Raw genomic sequence first — 20,590 nt, forward strand, 5'->3', positions numbered from 1 at the left:
AAAGTGAATCTCCCATAATAGTAGTAACGTTGTACAAATTATTGCTTACCTTGTTTCCCATTAGTTGTATATAAAAGCTGTTCTTATAAGCTTTTGTATTTATAAGTAAACATGTATAGCAGTTGTGCCTAGTGATCTCTCTGCTGAGCTGTGAAAAACAAAGGCATTTGTATTGCAAAATATGGTATTTGTTAGCACTGTCTCTCACTCATGCATTTTCCCTCATCTCCTATGATAAATTTCCTACTTCTACTGCATGTAAGCACTAGAGACTTCATTTCTAGTGTTAAGTCTAGTGTTCTTCTGCCTAATTTACAACATCTACCCCTAAGCTTCTTGCAGTTCTTTTCTGGCCAGCAGAACTGAAGCATCCTCCTAGAACTGAATCAACTGATCGAAAGTCAGGATAAAGTTGTTTTCCCTGGCCTCGGGACCACTTCTACTTCTAAAATAAGGTAATGCCACTGCATGTATGGCTGTAGTCCCCTGTGTGAGACACAGAGATAACAAGTGGCACCTGCTTCTGTGTGGTGAATTCTTCTCCATTGTGTTGTGCAGGAACAGCTGTGGAGGCTGCTGTGATCACTGTTCAGCTGTAGCAAAAGATAGCATCGTGTGGTTATCCATAGCCCATATGTGGCTGCGGTGAGACTCCTTGTTCAGACTATAGTGAGAGGTGTTTTCAAGAGTATCTCTGTTTTTATCCATCAGTATCCATTTTATTTGCCAGGAGGTTCTAGCCTGCAGGTGTGCCAGGATATGGCAAGCACAGAGAAGATCCCTGTGCCTTTTTCTTCAGGTCAAGCAATGTTTATAGGTGCTTAGCTGAAGCTGGGGTAACAGTTTTGGCAATTTTCTTAGGTGGTCAAGTGTTGTCTAGAAGGGAAGTGGAAAAAGAAAGGAAATGTTATTGGTGTGTCAGTGTCATCAAATACAGCTCAGATGTTAGAGCACATCCTTCACAGCTATGTTCTCAGCTTCCCATTAAGTTTATATATTGCATATGTGGGGTTACTACTCATTATAGGGTGATAATTCCAGCCTCTACTTGGTTTTGAGAACTGAGGCAACAAGCAATAAATTGCTCATTTCACTAGTCCTACCTAGATACCAGCATTGTGTTGATAAATTATGTTAGGAAGCTGTTAATTTTGGTAATTTACAGCTGTTAGAATCTACCAGGAAAACTGTAACACTGAAAGGTTGTCTTCATTTTGCTGCAAAGCATTACAAACAGCTACTTTTGCTTTACATAGACCAATAGAGTAATTAAACTTCTATAAACTGTGAAGAAACTGCAAAAAGGTTGAAAGTATGGCTAAACTTCACACTTATGCTCACTTGAATGGGTTTTACGTAGAGTTAGCTGGATTAATACTGAAAAACACTTTTTATTTAAATCTGTTTTTATTTTTTTATCATTCTTCATGAGCTATGCAGCAACTAGATACTATTTACACCTAATAGCTCCCATAAGATGAGGTGTTCCTGCAGGTCATCCAGGACACCGGTGCTACCTGCAAGACTGAGGTTGCCTGGTTCTTGTGTTTCTGTAAAGCACATCATGCACAGCGAGTTCAAGTGACAGATGGACAGAGAAATCTAATCTTTAAACTTTTCCTGATGCCTATACAGCATGTTTGAAGACAATGGCATTTTGTCGTCGTATATATTGTAGTTTTGTTTTGATTTTTTTCTTAGAATCTCTTTTTCTCGCTGATTAGTTGTTTGCCTAGTGATCTCTAGCACTTCATTTTGTGTTTTTTGTTTGTTTGTGGTTTTTTTTGGTTTGTTTTCCTGTGTTGATTTTTCCTTATCTTTGTGTTTTTTTTTTTTTTTTACTTTGATCAGATTGCTGCATCCTTATCTTTAGCAAACCATTTTCCTTTTAATCTCTTTTGATCTTTCTCTTCTATATATCGGACTGTATTTTTCTGTACTTTCTGTTTGTATATATGTGTGTGTGTGTATGTATATAAGTTCTAGTGACTAGTTTATACTTTTTTTTTTTGATTTATGTGAAGATCTTTCCTTTGTGTTGAACATTTTTTTTTACATGTTTCTGTGATTAATTTTTGTTCTGTTATTCCTCTCATCGTATCCTGCTTTTTTTTCTGGCCATATATTAGCACTTTTTTTTCCTTCTGGATAATGTCATTACATTTTCTGATTTTCTTTTCAATATGTTTTTGTGTGTTGATTTCTTCATTTGAGTTTACCTACAGACTGACTTTGGTTTTGATCTTCTTTTGTCAGTACTCTCCTCTTAAAAATTGGTACACACAAATATTATATTATAAATTTTTATAAATGTTACATTATAAAAATATTATTTTTCTTCTAATTCACTATCCTGTGTGAATTGCAGGAAAGAATGAAAATATCTTCTTAGGCCTAATTCTGCACTCTTCTTTTTGTGCTTGGCTTTCTTTCGGCATATAGTCTCACGAACACGTTCCCCTTTCATTTTCCTGCCCACCTGATACTAAGGGCCCTTTCTACTGCTTAGGCAGTAAACAAGATGCTTTTGTAATATAATGTTATTTCAAGGCTCCAGAGCATTGAAGAGATGTCATAAAGTGGCCTTTGGATAAATGAAAACCATGTTTGATATGTCTCAGCCTTGATCTAAACAGTTTACCAGCAGTGCATGATGAAGTAGATAGCACTGTCATGCTGACACTTTTCTGACAAAATTACCAGTAAGAAACAATGGTGACAGTGGTTTTGTGATGGAGTGCCAGGCTGTATGAGGTAAATAGTACTTATTGGTTCCTACACAAAATATTTTTTCTACAACACATTTTATCTTTATGGCTTCCAAACATACCTTTGCTCTATTAGAACGAAGATTTACAGAAATAAAATGAAATTTAACAACCACTCCAGTTTTCCTGGAACTTTTTGTTCCTTAAAAGAACTTGATTTGAAACAAACCATATATTAGGTTATAATTTTATTTCTAAGTGAATGAGCGTTTAACAACTAGCTTTGCCGTATGGTATTTTGACCAAAGATCTACACAAACCTATCACATGTTCTTTTAGTTGGCAGGAATATCATCTCAGAATTTGTGCTTTCTAATAAAAGAAAGTTTTTTTTTTTTTTTTTTTTCCACTCCAGTTTGAATATTGTTACAGTCTGGTATTTTGATATTTTCAGTACAAAAAAAAAATATTTTATCATGGCTTTGCAAGATAAACCATCCTTAATATTTTAATGTGTGTTTTTGTGTTGTACTTATTTTGTGATTAAGAACATAAATGTTTGACTTTCTAGTTGTGGCACTACATTCTCCTTGATTTGTCCAGAACATTATAAGAGTTAAAGACATTGCAGAATTGCTCTTAAAATTGCTCCCCCTCCCCTTCTCCCCCTCTCACCCCTCTCTCCTTCTCCCCTTCTCTCTCTCCTCCTTCAGAGATGTCCCAACACCTCCTCTGCTCTTGAATTTTAGAGTGGAAATTGTGCCCTATGTTCATGGGTGCCTGGGCACAACCTAACACTTAAAAGGTAGCCGAAGTCTTTCCTTTGGCTTCCCTCGAGACTAATATAGTTCTGCACAATCAGCCATGAAGAGTTTTAAAACTGGAGATGAAAAATGGTCCTGTAGAGGATGCTCCCCTGTATAAATTTAAAGTTATCTAATCTTACTGACAAAAATATGTTACCTTAGCCTAAAGCATCTAGTGTTTAGCTGTTTTCTCTTGCACTCCTCATTTTGACTACAGATTATTCTGGATATGTAAATGCTTGGCAAAGGATAACATTTAGAGCTTTCTGTAGCTTTGCAACTGTGACATACTTTTTAATTAAACAGTAACAATTGCAGCCCATGGCATTTCCTGAGATTAATGAGTGGCTGGAAAACTGCATGGCCTAAAGCAAATTAGCCCATCATTAATTAATCATAAAAAAACTTGCTACTGGGTTTGGTTATAATTTGTTAGAACTTAGAATAAAATAAAAAGAATTACTTTCCTTTTTCTGTAATTCAGTCTTTTTTACCCAAACTAGTGGGACCTTCAACTAACTCTAACATTCAATATTTATGTCAAGTACTATGAACTTTATACGTTGTGCACATTTTTAAAATAACAGAAAACTTCTGAATCGTTTTCCTGTTGTAGAAGGTGCATTCTCACAGAGGCAGGTTTTATTTTTATTTTTATTTATTTTTTTGAGTCCACAGCAAGTCAGGGGAATTCTCTACGTTTTTCCATAGCTCTCAATTTCCATAAGAATTTTTCCAAATATATCCTATGCCTTTGTCACTCTTAGAAACATTCCAGAAATTTTTGACTTTTTAAAAATAATGTTTCTAGATTAAACCAAATTAATTTATCTCTACCCCCCCATTTATTTTAATATTTTAGGAAAAGTGTAAGAGGTAAATTTGAAAAGATCAGAAATACAGATTCACATAATTGATCCAGACCAGATATTTTTTTTCCCTCCATTTTTGATTTTCTCTCAACCATGTGCTGTGAGATAGGGGGGAAAAAAAAAAAAAGTATCTCAGAAATTTAGGTGAAAGCTGATGGGAGCTCTTCTGGTGTAAAGGAGCTAAGACATTTTCCAAATCTTTCAAATCCCATCCCACCAGAGATGAGGGCCAGGATCTTTAAACATCTCCATTTGCTTCAGGGCTGGAGAGGAGAGAAGTTATTGTATGTGCTTCTCAGCATAAAGTTGGTGACGGAGAAGAATTAAATAGGTAGATATAGAAATAAGATTATTCTGTTTGTTCCCCGAAGAATGGTAACAAAGTCGGTGATACTTTGAAGCTAATACTCTACATGGCTCAGAGAGACAGCCTTTGAGATGAAGATAAGTTTGTTGTCTGTTTCTTTTCAGTTTGTGTGTTTTTGTTGTTGTTGTTGTGGCAATGATAAGTGCATAATTGGAACTTGATTGTTTCCAACCATAGTCAGCTATCAGGGAGTAAACCTTTTGTTTACTTGTAGTCTATATTCATTTTACAGACCACAAGTATCCTTATCAAAACACTAACCATCCAAATTGTGCATCTTACAAAGTAAGAGTTCGGGATTGTAGTTAAAAGCTGTTAAAGTTACTCTGACCTTCACTCTTCTTTCTGCCTTTTGCATTCACTGGGACGTGATTACCCAAACGGCACTCTGACACACCTCCAGTTTTGATGCAGTGAGGCAACCTCAAAAGGCCTTGAAAAACCTGAATGATCCGGTGTAGCAGCTGAGCCTTTGGCAAAGAAAAGCCATCTTTGTGACTACAAACAGCAATTTCATAGAAACGTGGAATCACAGAATGGCATGGGTTGGAAGGGACTTAAACATCATCCAGTTCCGACCCCAAGAAGATTTTTTCCATGATCTTTCCAGGCACAGAGGTGAGGCTCACTGGTCTGTAGTTCACCAGGTCTCTCCTTTCTACTCTTTTTAAAAATGGGAATGATATTTCCCTTTACCTAGTCACAAAGCCTGATGACCACTTCCATCTGACAAAACCTAATGTTTTGTGAGCTGATTTTGAAGGCAGCTAACACAAATCTGCAATTACTTGAATCTCAGTGTCTGAAAGAGATACATATCAACACGTGTTTAGTACGATGTTAATGCTTTACCAAAATATTAACTAATTTAAGACCTTTCTAAGAAACTAATTAAAATGAACTTGTATAACAATATTAAAAGCTGTAATTGGCTAAGGACAAATAAAGCGAAAGAAGCAACTTGAGATGCTCATGGAAAAGTAACCAATGAGTTCACAAAGAAAGAGTACTGCGATAAGTCAGACACCAAAGCAACTTAGGCAAGATAAGATCAGGTTTTCTCAGTTTGTAATTTGCTCCATGACTTTTCATTTCCTAGATTCAGATTAGATTGTCCCCAGGAAATGTGTGCGTGGCTGGAAATGAAGGTAGGGGATGAACAAGTGTTGCTAAAACAGAAATTTGTCTTGTTCCAGAAAGCCCTGAGGCCAAGCACTGGAATGGAGTTTGGGGAAAATAAAACCTCAGTGCACTGTTGATCAGTATGAGATCATGCCAGCAGTCACTGGCAGCAGGTTCACAGTGCTTTGCACATGGTAGCTGCTCTGGTTAAGTGTAACAGAGTTAATTTCATCATAATTAATGTAGCCTTTTTATCCAGCCTGCAGACAAGCAATTGATTGGCTTCAGTTCTGAAAGTGTTCATCTTCTTCTGCTTACCTTCAGAATGTGTGAGTAGCCCTAATGAAGCCGTAAGATTGCTCGTAATCATGCATAAAGCAAAATATATTCTAAAATCTCTGAAGGAGTATGGGACCTGAATTCACTGATTTCTCAACAACCATGCCACACACAATAAAAACTATAAAGGGACCTCTGTACTTAACAAATAAAGATTAATAATAAAAAATCTTGTACTGGAATAATAAAGTAGACTAGCACTCTACTCTTATTTTTTTTAAAGTAAATGACTGAGAGGTCTGATAAAAGTCTGTGAAACCATTAGTGAGATCAGGAACATGTCAATGGTTGACTGCTTTTTTTCTAAAAGGAGAACTAAAGGGCACCCAATGCAGCTATCAGAAATCAGGCTCAAACAAGTAATCATACAATTATAGAATGGTTTGGCTTGGAAGCAACCTTAAAGACCATCTAGTTCCAACCTCCCACTAGACCACGCTGCCCCCAGCCCCATCCAGCCTGACCTTGAATACTTTCAGGGATGGGGAAGCCACAGCTTCTCTGGGCAGCCTGTGCCGGGGCCTCACCATCCTCCTAGTGAGTAATTTCTTCCTTATAGCATAGCTAATCTAAATCTCCCCTCTTTTAGTTTAAAACCATTCCCCCTTGTCCTACCATTTCATTATCTGACTGAGCAAAAAGTTGTTCTCCATCTTTTTTATAAGCCCCATTTAAGCACTGAAAAGCTGCAATGAGGTCTCCCCAGAGTGTTCTTTTCTTCAGGCTGAAAAAATGTATAATGTGTATTTAATCAGCAGTGCTTGCTGCAGAATTATATAAATGATAGTGGTCTATTTGTGTTCAAAATGAGAATGGATAAAATCATAGATAAAAAAGCTCAAGAAAAGTTATTACTTACATGAAAAGCACCTCTGTCTCAGAAAGAGCTTGAAATACAACATGTGGGAGACAGTTTTGGCAAAAAAAAAAAAAAAAAAAGCTCTTTGGTACATTTGCTCTATCTTTATAGTCACCTCTAGTCATTTGCTTGGAAGCAGGATTTTTTAAAGAAAGCAGGTCTTTACTGGCTGTTGCTGCTGTATGATTGCTTGTATTGTTTCTGTGACTATGCTGTTATTTCTATACACTGGTTGGATAATTGAAACTACAAGCACAGGAGAACATGCATTTAGTAATGCCCACACACATGATGTATGTTGACACATCATGCCATAAATAATACAAGTAGCACATCACAAGTGCAAATACAAGTACACAACAAGAGCTTTCACAGTGGACTTACTCTTTTTGGTAACATTTTTTTTTCTTTCCTTTTTACCCCCCCCGTTGTTTAACATTCAGAGATATTCTCTTCAACCAGTGTAAAGAAAATGGCATTTCAGGATGTTCTATGATTGAGTCTAAAATCAGCTGTTACTTTGATTTTAAAAGCACTTCCTACTTTGAAAGAAGTGCTCAAGAGTTACAGTGTAAGTGCTCAAGAAGTGCTCAAGAGTCACACCACATGAGCCTTGGGCTTCAATTATCAAATTATTATTAAGAAAAGATACTACTTTCCTAGACACATGTGATATAAATACATAGAATCATGTATATATGTTGAAGAGATTCCTTTCTTCCAGCAGACAAATCATGATAAACTGTTAATCAAACTTTTCTGTGTTTTCTCCAGATCTGTTTGAAGCTCTAAATTTTTGCATACAGTTACCATGAAGGTATTTTTATGTTTCCATTTACAACGCACGTTTGCATTTGTACCTACAAAACATTTGAAAATTAGCAGGTCCGCTATGACTGATGCATAAGCAGGCAAGACTTACGGTTCCTCCATAGGTCAAATAGATCATCAAGAAGATAGCTGTAGCCTATCAGGAAGATATACATCAGGAAGATTTTGTATCTAAAAACAGCCTCTATGTTTTTTTTTCTTTCTTTCTTTGTTACCCACTGTAAGTTTTCTGTGATTCATCTTTTCTAAAGAGTATTTAAACCCAGAGCAGATGCCGGTGCAGGTCTGCCCAGCCCAGTTAGTGAACTGTATTGATCTGCCATACCTTTCTGTTTGCTTTCTTGATTTTGTTTCCCTGAACTCCAATTCATTTTTTTTTAATTATTATTATTATTTTATTATTATTCCTTTTTGCCTGTCAGCGCATTCCCTGAGCTCTGGTCCAATAAAGCACATCACCATGAATTCAAACAAAGAATCATGGGAGTCCTGCGTTTCATTTACTGAAAGCTTGTTAAACTTAATATATATGGAAGAAGTTACTTATGATTCAATAAAATTGCACTTTGAAGAAGAAATTCTAACTTCTTTCTGCCTGGAAGCTATGTAAAATGTATCGAAATAAGCCTCCCTCGGACATTGACTTTTAAAAAGCATATGAATGCCAAATGGAAACTCGAAACAGTTATTGTCTGAGGATCTTTCATTACAAAGATGTTATAAACAAGACACAACAGAAACACAGATTAATCTAGTGAGAGATGTCCCTGCCTATGGCAGAGAGGTTGAAGCTAGATGTTAAAGGTCCCTTCTAATCCAAACCATTTTATGATTCTATTTTCTTGTCAAAATCATGAAGTTCATTATTTATGAACAATACTTCCTGACCAGTGTTCTTGTGGAATCTAACTGTACAATAGTGTTTATCATTTCCACCAAAAGATTTGTGTTGACTCTAATATACTGATTCTGGCTACCTACATATGCCATGCTGTATAAAAGTATTTTAAGCTTACTTGTGCTGCATATGCTAAAAAGAAGTTGTTTCCACTAAAAAACAAAACAAAACAAACCAGAAAAGATCAAGAGATCAGAAAGGTCTAATAGATTTTTTTTTTTTTTAATATATTATTTCTTACACTGGTAAATTTCAATCAAATGCAATCTTGTTTGATTTTTCTTCTTTTGTGAAATGTATCATTACTATTTGGGGATTGTTGTTGATATTAAATCCAAAGAAGCATATAGAGTGGGGCAGTTTTGGGGATGAAAAGACAGAATTGTGTGAAAATCAGAATGTATGCATTTAAATTTTGGAAATTTTCTGAATGAGAAAATATTTTTCAACCAGCTGTATTTATGTGTACATTAACGATGTAATTTTCCAAAGTTTCTTTAATACCTAGAATCTCCCACTGACTTATATTACAAGGATATAGACCAAATCCATTGATTTCTTTGACTTAATTGCAGATTGAAGTACTTCATTTTTGACACCTGGGGTCAGATTTTTAGCTTGCCATAGATCATTAATTCATTGTTACTATAGCAGTTTACCTTAGCAGGAAATCCATTCTTCCTTTTGGTAACCTTGTGCAAAATGTGCAGCATATGCTTTACAAAATGAATGAATATAATGAATTTTCATATATTTTGAAACAAATGAACAAACAAACAAACAAAAGCAAACTGACAACCACATTGCATTTTCTAATGCTACTTTGTATTTGAATATGGTTCTTGAATGACTGGATAACAATAACAATCCTTAATATCAATACAATTAAACAGTAGGTTATTGCTAGTAAATATATTGGTTTGGTCCAGTTACTGCTATGCTAGTAAGCCGATGCTTATCATTACTGATAAGCATCAAGAATGGGTCAAATATTATATTAAAAAATATAAAGAATATTTTAAACTGGCACTGGGAAATATTAGAGGTAATTTTAATGAATCGTGGATACTGTACTAATTACAGAATCCACATACCTAATTAGTAAGGTAGCAATGACTGTAAAGGGGAAGGAGAAAAAAGAATCTAGCTAGTCCAAGTGAGCTCAAAATTTCAATTATTTTAAAGTTAATCTATCCAGGGTATAATTTTCTTCACTTACAACATTCTTACAGCACGTTGTGAAGATTTAAAAATGATTAGCAAAGTGTGTGGGCAAAAACTTGTCTAACATGAGTATGTAGGTGTTGTTAGCAACCCATATTTAATTAGAAAATTAAAGTACTGAGTGCCCATAGTCACTTTTTTGTTAGCTGCATGCAAGCAGCAAAATGTCAACAGATCTAAGCTGACAGCTACTACAGAAAACTATAGTTTTTTTTCTTTCTCTGCATTTGTTTTTTTTTAAGACATGCCTTTCTGGATAAAAGTTCTTGATTCTTTTCTGTGGGCTACTAGCACAGTCCGACATCTGTTGCAAATTTTTGGCCAAATTTTGTTTTCACATGAGAACAACTGGTAGAATGGCAAGTGGTTCCTTGAATAAGGGATCATAAATATAGCAAATGTGTGAAAAAATTGTCATGTAGCAAAGCAGTAAGCTTCATTCCATGCTGAGCAGAGTTTCACACGTTGTGTCTTAACAGGCCTGGTTTAATGAATGCTAATAATTACATAATAAATGCTGTAGGTCTGATTTCCCACAGTGTTCTTCCAATGTCATGCTATCCATTTTATCCTTGTCTGATTAATCAATGGGATAACATAAACTTAAACTTGTTTGGTCTATTGATAAATTACAGCATAAAAGATGCCTGTAGAATTTTAGAGTATGGAAAATGTACTACCTACCCTTGCTTTTTTATTTTTTATTTTTTCAAATGAAAATGCCTATGTATTCTAGTATACACGATGCACATGACACTAATAAATTATTTAGATCTATCAGTGACAATTTCTGAGATGTTGGTTGTTCTTGTGCAATTTGGTTACATATATGTGGCATTAAAAAACAAAACAAAACAAAAAAGCCCACAAAACAGTGAATCAGAATTCACTAGTGTATGTAAGAGACTTATGGAGATGTTATTTTCTTAATCAAATTGGCAATAGTTTGTTGAATTTACAGTTAAATACTATATTTCAAGCCCTGCTTAGTCTTCAGGGTTGCACGTTTTTGGCATTATTAGAATGATTTAGTAAACAGCTGTAAATAATGTCACTTTCCCTGAAGTGTTTGTACTATAACAACTTTATCCCTGGTGTCTCTCATGTGTTAGCATTTCTCTCAAGCAGAGCAGCTCTTCCACTAACATAGCTATAACTATAGCTCTTCCTGATCTGCTGTTTCTAAGACATCAGACACAAGCTTAGCAGGAGATGTTGGGCTAGTACAATCAGATGTATTTGACTGTGCTAATTAGCTAACAGCGTTGTTAATGGTCAGCATAAGGGGCTCAGCAGAGAAATAAAAAATCCATCATGTTTTCTGAACTGAAGGAGCTGAGAAGTAAGGTTTACTTTTGAGTGTAATGGTGAGTTCAGATACAAAGTCTACTTTGGAGTGCAGTGGCTGGAACTTGCGAGATTATTGGAGGGGATGACTTACTTCAGAAGAAGGAAAAGAATAATTTCTCCACTGTGGTAATTCTTCCCATAGGATTCCCCTTCCCCATCCACTCACTTTGCTGTCATTCTTTTACTTACTAGGCTTCTGGCATTCCCAGTTTTCTCTGTTCTGCATAAGAAACCATTGCCTTATCTGTCATCTTATTGGTTACTTCTAAGGAAAAGTTCATTAAAAACAAAGTTAGACCCAGCTGAAAGCTTACATATTGGTAATAACATATACATGCCATATATAAATTCAGTGCTGTACTCATGAAGCAACCTATTCCTGTATGCAAGTCTTGTTTGTAATGCTTACTTTGATACAAGAGCAATTTAAATTTGTCTTACTCTTTCGGATGTTAAGTTGTACAGATAAATAGCAAAGTAGATTTCAGGATATGTCTCTGCATTCTTAAATGAGGCTGATGACTTTTTTTTCAGCACCATATCTACTGTTCGGAAATGGATTTTTTATGAGCTGTATAGATAAAGAAACATAAAGAATCTGGTGGAAACTGCTGTTCTTTGAAAAAAAGCATTTGTATTTCCATTTGAAATGGAGATTCAGTCTCTAGGCCATTTGTCTTAACATGTGTATGATTTTTACAAATGAAATGTTGTAGAATTAATGCATTTAAAATATGAGTTTCTTCTGGCAAATGGAAACCAAAGAATGAATCTATATGTGATATTATGAAATGAATAAATGGTTGGAAAATGAAAACATTTTCCGACTTTAATATGAGTGAAAAATGTCTTGCAAATAACATTGTAGAATTTATCAGTTACTTGCATCATGTTTGTTTGATAGACTCTGACCCTGAGGTTAAACTAGGAAATTCTTTTGCTGAATAAAGTTGGAAGTAAGACCTAAATAATTCCAAAATGTGTATTATAAGCATTGTGAAAAGCTCATATTGTAACAGAATTGATTAAAGTGATTTACATTTATATAGCTTCTACATCAGGAAAGTGCCTCCAGAGCTTTATAGACTGAATGCAGAGATCAGTGCAACCAAAATGGAAAGTTTTGTCTCCAAAATATTTTATTTTAATGCCACATATAAACATTATGTGATATTTTGGGTGGAATATAGTGATCATTTCACCAAAACCTCAGGGCAAAGTTACTTGACCAGAAGAACTAAGCTAACACATTTCATAAGAAATTATCTCGTGGAATACTTAAGAATTCAAGACATATACTATATATATAATTGTAAAGATTGAACTATGCACAGCTTGGGAAATTAGTTTAGGACAGATACTTGTGAAATAGGTCTACTTCCCTAATGATCACTCTTCCCCTTGATTTGTTTCCTTTCCTGTTTTTGAACACCTACATATTCCTTTGAGCTCTCCATCCATATGACAAAGCAATTTTGACTCAAACAAGCTGTAGCAATCCTGGTTTCAAAATGAACATTAGACTTCCAAATTTGTGCTTGAAAGCCATATATTCACGACCAAAATTCTCAGCTGTGGCCAAGGAATGATCAGTGCTGATATGAAAGGAAAGGTCAGTAGTGCTGTTTAAGTATATCTCTTTGTCCAACTCACACAATTGCAAGTAGCATTTTTTACCTGAGTTCATTTGCTGGCATGATTTAGAGCTACGCAGAGACTTACGTTTTAGGAGAAACCTGCTACGTGCTTTTGCAACATCAAGCCTTGTGAAAAAGATGCAAGCTGGATACCCTGCATCCCCTCTTGCAGTGTACCTCCGAGTTGGTTCTTCCTTTCACTGTCAGCTTTATTCTGATAGTAGCACACCATTTTTATTTATCTTTTTATTATCAGTAGGATATATCACCAGTCACGCAGCACTTCTTAACCATGTGCAATAGTCTTCTAGGAGAATGTGCACCCAGAACCTTCCTGAAGCTTAAGTAAACTTGTCAGTATCACTGCTGTCAACTTTCATTATTCTTGAGTTATTTTCATCCCACTCATTAAATGTGATTTCTCTTTGCAAATTCACATCAGTTTTCTAGTTAGTGTGTATCTTTTTTTTTCTTCCCCACTTTGACACATAGACCTTAACTACAAAAAGTAACACTTACATCCCTGAATTTGTTTCATTTGCTGTTTTCTTTTGAGTACTCTTTTGAGTATGAGTATCATATTAGATTCTCTATAATTTGAAGTCCAATTTTTTTCCTGTTTTTGTCATATTTCAGGATGCTGGGGATGTGAAAAACAGTATGTAAGTAAACCATATGTAAGTAAAATTCACAGCTCCTGGAGCTGTTGCTCAGATCAGTTGTATAGATCTCAATTGTTAGGATGATTTTGAAAACACTGAACACACTCACTGTAACATTTGGTGCTGAAATAATTGAGAAACATATCATTGATATGAATGGTAAATAATCACTACATATTTGGCAATGAATTAAGATGACGTCAGGATATTCAAGGCTTCTTGAAGTTAATATCGAATGATCATACTAAAACACTAACAAATTATATGTTACTACAGACATTGAAGCAACTGACAATATATTATTATTTTTGAGCCCCTAGTACGCTATAATTGTTGAAGCTTTTGGTATTTGTAACTCCTTTATTACGGGACACTCATTGTTCTGGGACATTTAGTCAGGACTGGAATCAATATTCTGGGTCCTCAGTGACTATACAATGGGAATAAGGCCATCACAGGCTTGGCCTTGACATCTACAGGATGTGTCCTGAAGGAGATATGGGTGTGGAGCTGTTTCCTGCATGTCCCAGTTCTTCTCTAAGGAGTGGGAACCATGATATGTTCCTGTAGGTCCCATGGTCTAGGGACCAGACTGTGCAGTCTCTATACGTGGGAAACTGTTTCTAGGAGGCCCAACAACAAAAACTTTATAACTTTTTAAAAATAAAATCAGAAATCATCTCTGCTTTTAGTGTTGGCATGTATTGAAGAATTGTACATTAACCCAGCTATCTCTTTCAGATTGTGTCTGTGCTTACATTGATATCCATAATACAGTAGGTATCTTGGAGACATTTTTGGATAAGCAGTTAATTTTGAAATGTGATAAGACAAAGTCATATTTTGCTGCTGTACTGTGTACCTTTGTCGACTTTTACAAGCTTGTTAATTTTTATTTTTAAGCTTGAAATATTTTCTGTATTTCTAGATGCAGGACCTATTTAGTGAGCATTTAGAAATGGGTCTTCAGGGAGTATTTATAGACCCAGTATACAAGGAAATGTATGTTAGCTTCTTATAGCCTAGCACAAAATCTCCTGTGGCTGGTTTTGTTAAAATGAAAGGATAGGAAAGTTTCAGTGGGTTTCTTTTAAGCTATAAGAAAACGTAGTTTAATTTTAGACTCATGCTTCATTTTAGACGTGATAATGTATTAGTGTTAACCATGCCAACAGACACTATTTGCTTGTTTGCTTGCCCTCCATTGTGCACTGATAGTTTCTGACTTTCCATTTTAAGAGTTGTCTCAGCCTAGACTCATTGGACAATTATGAGGAATATTCTTATGACTACAGCCCCGGAAATATGGCTTCAGTTCTCCACCATTTATAGATTTTCTGTTTGATTCATACAAGCCATTAAGTTCTCTGGTATTCAATCTTCCTTTTCTAAAATTAAGATAATATTCCCTGTTTTTTAGGGGGCAGGGTTAATTCACCCAGATAACAGGGCTGTGCCTAACATATAATGTAGCCTGTAACTCAGTGGTTAAAGACTTTTCTGAATGATAGGAGCACAGGTAATGTCAGGCTGCTACAAGCCTAGAATCAAAAAGTGTATTACATAGGAGAGTGTTCTGTTCATGAGTCTATCAAACAGTCATCGCCACAGTTTTTTTAACAATAGAGATCATGAATTCTGTACTTTTTTTTTATTTTAAATTCATTGCTGTTATGCATATCAGGCTTTGTAGGTTAAGCCTTCAGGCAACCTGGTGCTGCCTGCTTTCTGGATATATGCAAGGTTTAGCTTAGAGGTGGCTTATTTGTACGTTTATTTGCATACAGAATTCCATGTCAAAAAATAAAGATGGCTAGTGTTAGAGCTGAACAGGGATTTTAAAAATTGTAAGTTTAGTCCTGGGTATCCCAAATCCACTCAAATCCAATTTAGGTGTTGAAGTTCGTTTTGCATTTTCATACTTAGCTTAAGGTCAAAAGAGTGAATGCTTGTTCAAGAGGTGACAAAAGGAGGAATTAGGAAGTTGGATCTAACACATAGCAACATTGTGAATGTAGCCAAATTATTCAGCCTGATTATATCAGTGGGAAGGACTACACTCCAAAAAAAATAATAGCAGTCAAAAAAGAATCTATGAAGATTTGGACTTTGAATCTGTTTGATACTATGTGAACAGAGCATTTAGATTTTCCTTACCAACAAGAGAAATTAAAGTAAATTTTTCATTTTTATGACAGCTGGATAAATGATTCTGTAAGATACATATTGATATTTTCATATTTAGCATCTTCATTAGTACCAAGTCCATATTATTTATGTCTAAAACCACCCAACACATTGTTAATGAGTTAAAAGAATAGTTAAGTTTTGTGTGTTACTGTTTTGTTCTTCTTCCAGACTTCAGATCTTGATCCATTCAGGCTTTGAGAACCAGGATAAACCATTCCATTGTTCAGACTTTTACAGGTGGCAAAAGTGTAGGAATTGAAGAACTGAAAGGCAAGGCTGTATTTCTTTTTTTATAAATCATTTGGCTGCTCTGTTTTCCCTGCGCTTATCTTCAATGGTAAACAGTTACCAATTCTAATGAAAGTTTTCATCTTTTTACCAACACTATCACATAGGTCATAATTATAAGGCTAACAGTACTTTGCGTGGTGCAGCACCTTCTGCACTGGTCTAGTTAGAGACAACAATGATGACTCTAAAAGCTCCCTCAAAATTCTCATTGTGAATTCCCCCCATATGTTGTTTATGACAAGTATTGCTGTTTAATCATCTGTTTAATCACTCTAAGGTAGCAGGGAAGCAGCAGAAGAGAGGCTAGTCTGGGAAATCCTAACCATGGGCACTAGGCAGTCATCTCATCTAGTATTACTGATCTAATTTACAGTATCACTGTGATTTCTGTGCAGCATTAGGTCTTTAAAGGACTGCAGGACCAATTCATAATCAGGCTTTTTTCTTTTTTTTTTCCTTTCCGTTCTTTTATAGCATGTATAGGTATTGCAGTAGTATTTCCATGGCACCTGAGGAAGCCATTCTCACCTTTCACCACATTGAAGATAGATTTTGTGCAGCAAGTAACCTTGAAAAGATGGACAGATTACTATATTGTATTTAGCTTGCAATTTCAAATCTTCTAACTCTGTTTTAATTTCTTTTTATTTTTAATTGTATTTTTTTTATGTTACACATTATAAATTATAAGAATTTTTTTAAATGTTGATTTTGAACAGCTTTTTTTTTTTTTTAATTTGAGTAAATAAATTCAAGTTAATCTATGAAAATCTGAGAGATACAACCTGACTTTGGGGACATAAAGCTCAAGTAAGAATTTTGAAATGTATCAGACCAAAAGTCTTAAAGCTAATTTAGCTCTGTTATACCTAAAGGCAAACAAAAGCAGACTGTGATTCTGTGATTCTTTGGAAGGGACCTTAAAGACCATCTAGTCCCAATCCCCCTGCCGTAGGAAGGGATGCCACCCACTTAGATCAGAATGCTCAGGGCCCCATCCAGCCTGGCCTTGAACACCTCCAGGGATGGGGCATCCACAACCTCTCTGGGCAACCTGTTCCAGTGTTTCACCACCCTCTGATTGAAAACTTTCCTCCTAACCTCTAATCTAAATCCCTCCTCTTTTAGTTTAAAGCCATTCCCCCTTGTCCTGTCATTGGTTTCCCCACAGTGATTCCATGAATACATTGTCACATTGTTTTGTAGGCAGTATAATAGATTTAAATGTGAAAATAAGATACATTTCAGGTATCTTTCAGAAGTAAAATACATTTACAATGATTAGTCAAAGATGTTCACATCAAAAGTAGGTTCTGAGTAGGTTCTTTTTTTTTTGAGTCACTCTACAGTAGGATGAAGCTAAGAATAGCTGCATTAAAATAAAATATTACACTTTGCTTAGCACATCAGCCCTGCAAGTGGCAGAATTCTGCTGTTAGTATAGGCACCTAAGAGCTTAATCTTGAAAAGCAATTTAATTTATATTATCTCAGAGGTTTTTAGTTTCTTTTGAAAACTTGCAGAGTGGATTTATTTTAAGCAGAAAAGTAAAACACTAATAACATGACTTTTTTCCCTTTGCCCAGAATATAGTCCCCTGCTTAGCAAAGACCTTCTTTGTAAATCTTCCCCATGATCTGTGAGATATCTTGTGAAAAATCTCAGGGAACCTTTGGCTGAGTTTTATCTACAGCATGAGGACAAAACCATAGGGTATTAAGAAAGCATAACTTAAAATTTATCCTTGAACAAACATTTACTTTTCTTAACAGATCAAACAGCAGCAAACTTAACATTTAGAGTTTCATTGAACAAGAAAATATCAGTATCAAGCTTGCTTGTTTGTTTTTGCTGGAGTGCTGGAAACATCGGTTGAACCCCTTACCTTTAGAAAATAAGATTACCTAATACCCTGTAATTGCTTAGGAAGAAAGCAACATCTTTCTCTGTTGTGTTTATGTTTTGTCTGAATTTCAAAACACTCTAGTATCACTCTTGGGGGTGGTGGTTGATGAGAAGCTCGACGTGAGCCAGCAATGAGTGCTTGCAGCCCAGAAAGCCACCCGTACCCTGGGCTGCACCAACAGCAGCGTGGGCAGCAGGGCGAGGGAGGGGATTGTCCCCCTCTGCTCTGCTCTCGTCAGACCCCACCTCGAGCCCTGCGCTCAGCTCTGGGGCCCCCAGCACATGAAGGACATGGACCTGTTAGAGTGAGTCCAGAGGAGGCCATAAGAATGATCAGAGGGCTGGAGCACCTCTCCTGTGGAGCCAGGCTGAGGGAGCTGGGGTTCAGCCTGGAGAAGAGAAGGCCCAGGGGAGACCTCACAGCGGCCTGCCAGTGCCTAAAGGGGGCTGCAGGAAAGCTGGGGAGAGACTCTGTGTCAGGGGGTGTAGGGATAGGGCAAGGGGGAATGGCTTTAAACAGAAAGAGGGGAGATTTAGATTAGGTATTCCGAAGAAATTCTTCCCTCAGAGGGTGGTGAGGCCCAGGCCCAGGCTGCCCAGAGGAGCTGTGGCTGCCCCATCCCTGGCAGTGCCCAAGGCCAGGCTGGATGGGGCTGGGGGCAGCCTGGGCTGCTGGGAGGTGTCCAGACCTGAGGGGAGTGTCACTAAATGGTCTTTTGGGTCCTTTCCAACCCAAGTCATTCCATGATTCTATTATTCTATTATACTTAAAAGAACATTAACGTTAGCATTGGGGATTGAACCGGATGATCTTTCAAGGTCCCTTCCAATCCCGAACATTCTGTGATCCTGTGTGATTACGCATTAAGACTACCAAGGGAATACATAATGAAAAAATATATTTGCTCATGGGTAATGAATCCTCCTGTGCCCAGTGTACAGTGAAGAGAGTGCAATGTGAATTATTTTTATTTTAAATATGCAGGCAGTTTATTTGAACATTTAGTTTCAGAAAGTATTATTTCCCATAGAAAACATCATAGCTTATATGGAAAAGACAAAAGGCCTACCTGTAATCTCAATTATACAAGTACAGTAGGGAGTTGTGACTCCACAACTGTGTTCCACAGTTGTTGCTGGTTGTTGCATACCGATCTGAAAGCACAAACAACTTGCTCAGTGAGCTTTGGTTAGTTTAAATCTATCTGCAGTAACTCCGGCTCACGTTGTGGCTGGTAGTGGAGCTGTTGTAATCCAAGAATATTTCTTCAGAGGATCAGGAGTCCTGATCTTGTTCGTGACTCTGCTGCTGGCTGTTTTTGACAAATCACCAGCCCACCTGTTCTTTGGTTTATCTTTCAATCTATTATTGTATACTCTTAAGGAAAACAGGATTTTAGCCCATTCTGGCTGAAGCATCAAATAGTTGTTCACTCTGTTTATTTTCAATTAATAAGAGTATACAATAGGTTTTATGTTTTTCTTTCCTCATACATTTTAATGATTTAATGGTATGTGCTTCATGCAACACCACATGGACAAAGAAATGTTTTTATGCTTCTTGATCTACACAAACTTTTTTTTTTTCTGACCGTAACCTGATCTAACAGAAAGACCAACAGTTTCTTCTGACTCCAAACAGACAAAATAGCTGAGCAAAAGCTGTAAGAACTGTTTCCAAGACAAAATGTGAACACATAAAAAGAAATAAGACTTGTTAATCACAAAGGAGAATTTGTTTTTCCCACTCAAAAGGAGGTATATATTTCCTAATGATGAGAGGAAAAAAGTCTTCCAGATTGTTGGTCTTTATTTTCCATAAATAACTTGGAAGGAGGACAATACTGCAGCTGAAGAGGTAATGATGCATGTTTGAGAAGCATAATATAAACAACAAAGTTGTGTTTGGAAAGATACCATAGGCTAGTGAGTATTAACTCACTTCAAGCAGCAAAGTTATTATTGAGGCACAAGATGCAGATAAATTACCCTATGTGATGCACCGTGTTACCACCACCTGCATATATCTGCGTTATATCAGTTTATTGCTGCCCTATTCCACCACACGCTTCAGTGACATTCAGCAAGTTCCTGCCTTCATTTTATGTACGTCCCACCTGGAATGGGAAAAAAGATTTCTGATTTCTGTCCTGTTCTCTGATTCTTAATTCTTAATGCTCAGTTTCCACGTTTAATATCTACTGAGCATTGAGGTGAATTTTTCATGGAATTATTTACTTAAAATCCAAGATCTACTTCATTAGTAGTAATAAGTAGTTCAGATCCAATCACTATGTGTATGAAGTTTGCTTTTTGCCTATGCAATTCATTTTGTATTATCAAGATTGAATATAATTTTCTGTTTATCACCCAACAAGAATCTTAAAATCCCTTTGCAAATTTTGTAGTCAGCTTGTATAATGTTGATGATGACAACTGACAATTTCTTCTCCACATCAGTTTTTATAATGAGTTTCTGGATAACAGTGAAATCCTATTTTCAGAATACCTGTGAGGCATATACATCTG

This window comes from Anser cygnoides, chromosome Z, assembly GCF_040182565.1.
Source record: "Anser cygnoides isolate HZ-2024a breed goose chromosome Z, Taihu_goose_T2T_genome, whole genome shotgun sequence".
NCBI classification, from domain to species: Eukaryota; Metazoa; Chordata; class Aves; order Anseriformes; family Anatidae; genus Anser; species Anser cygnoides.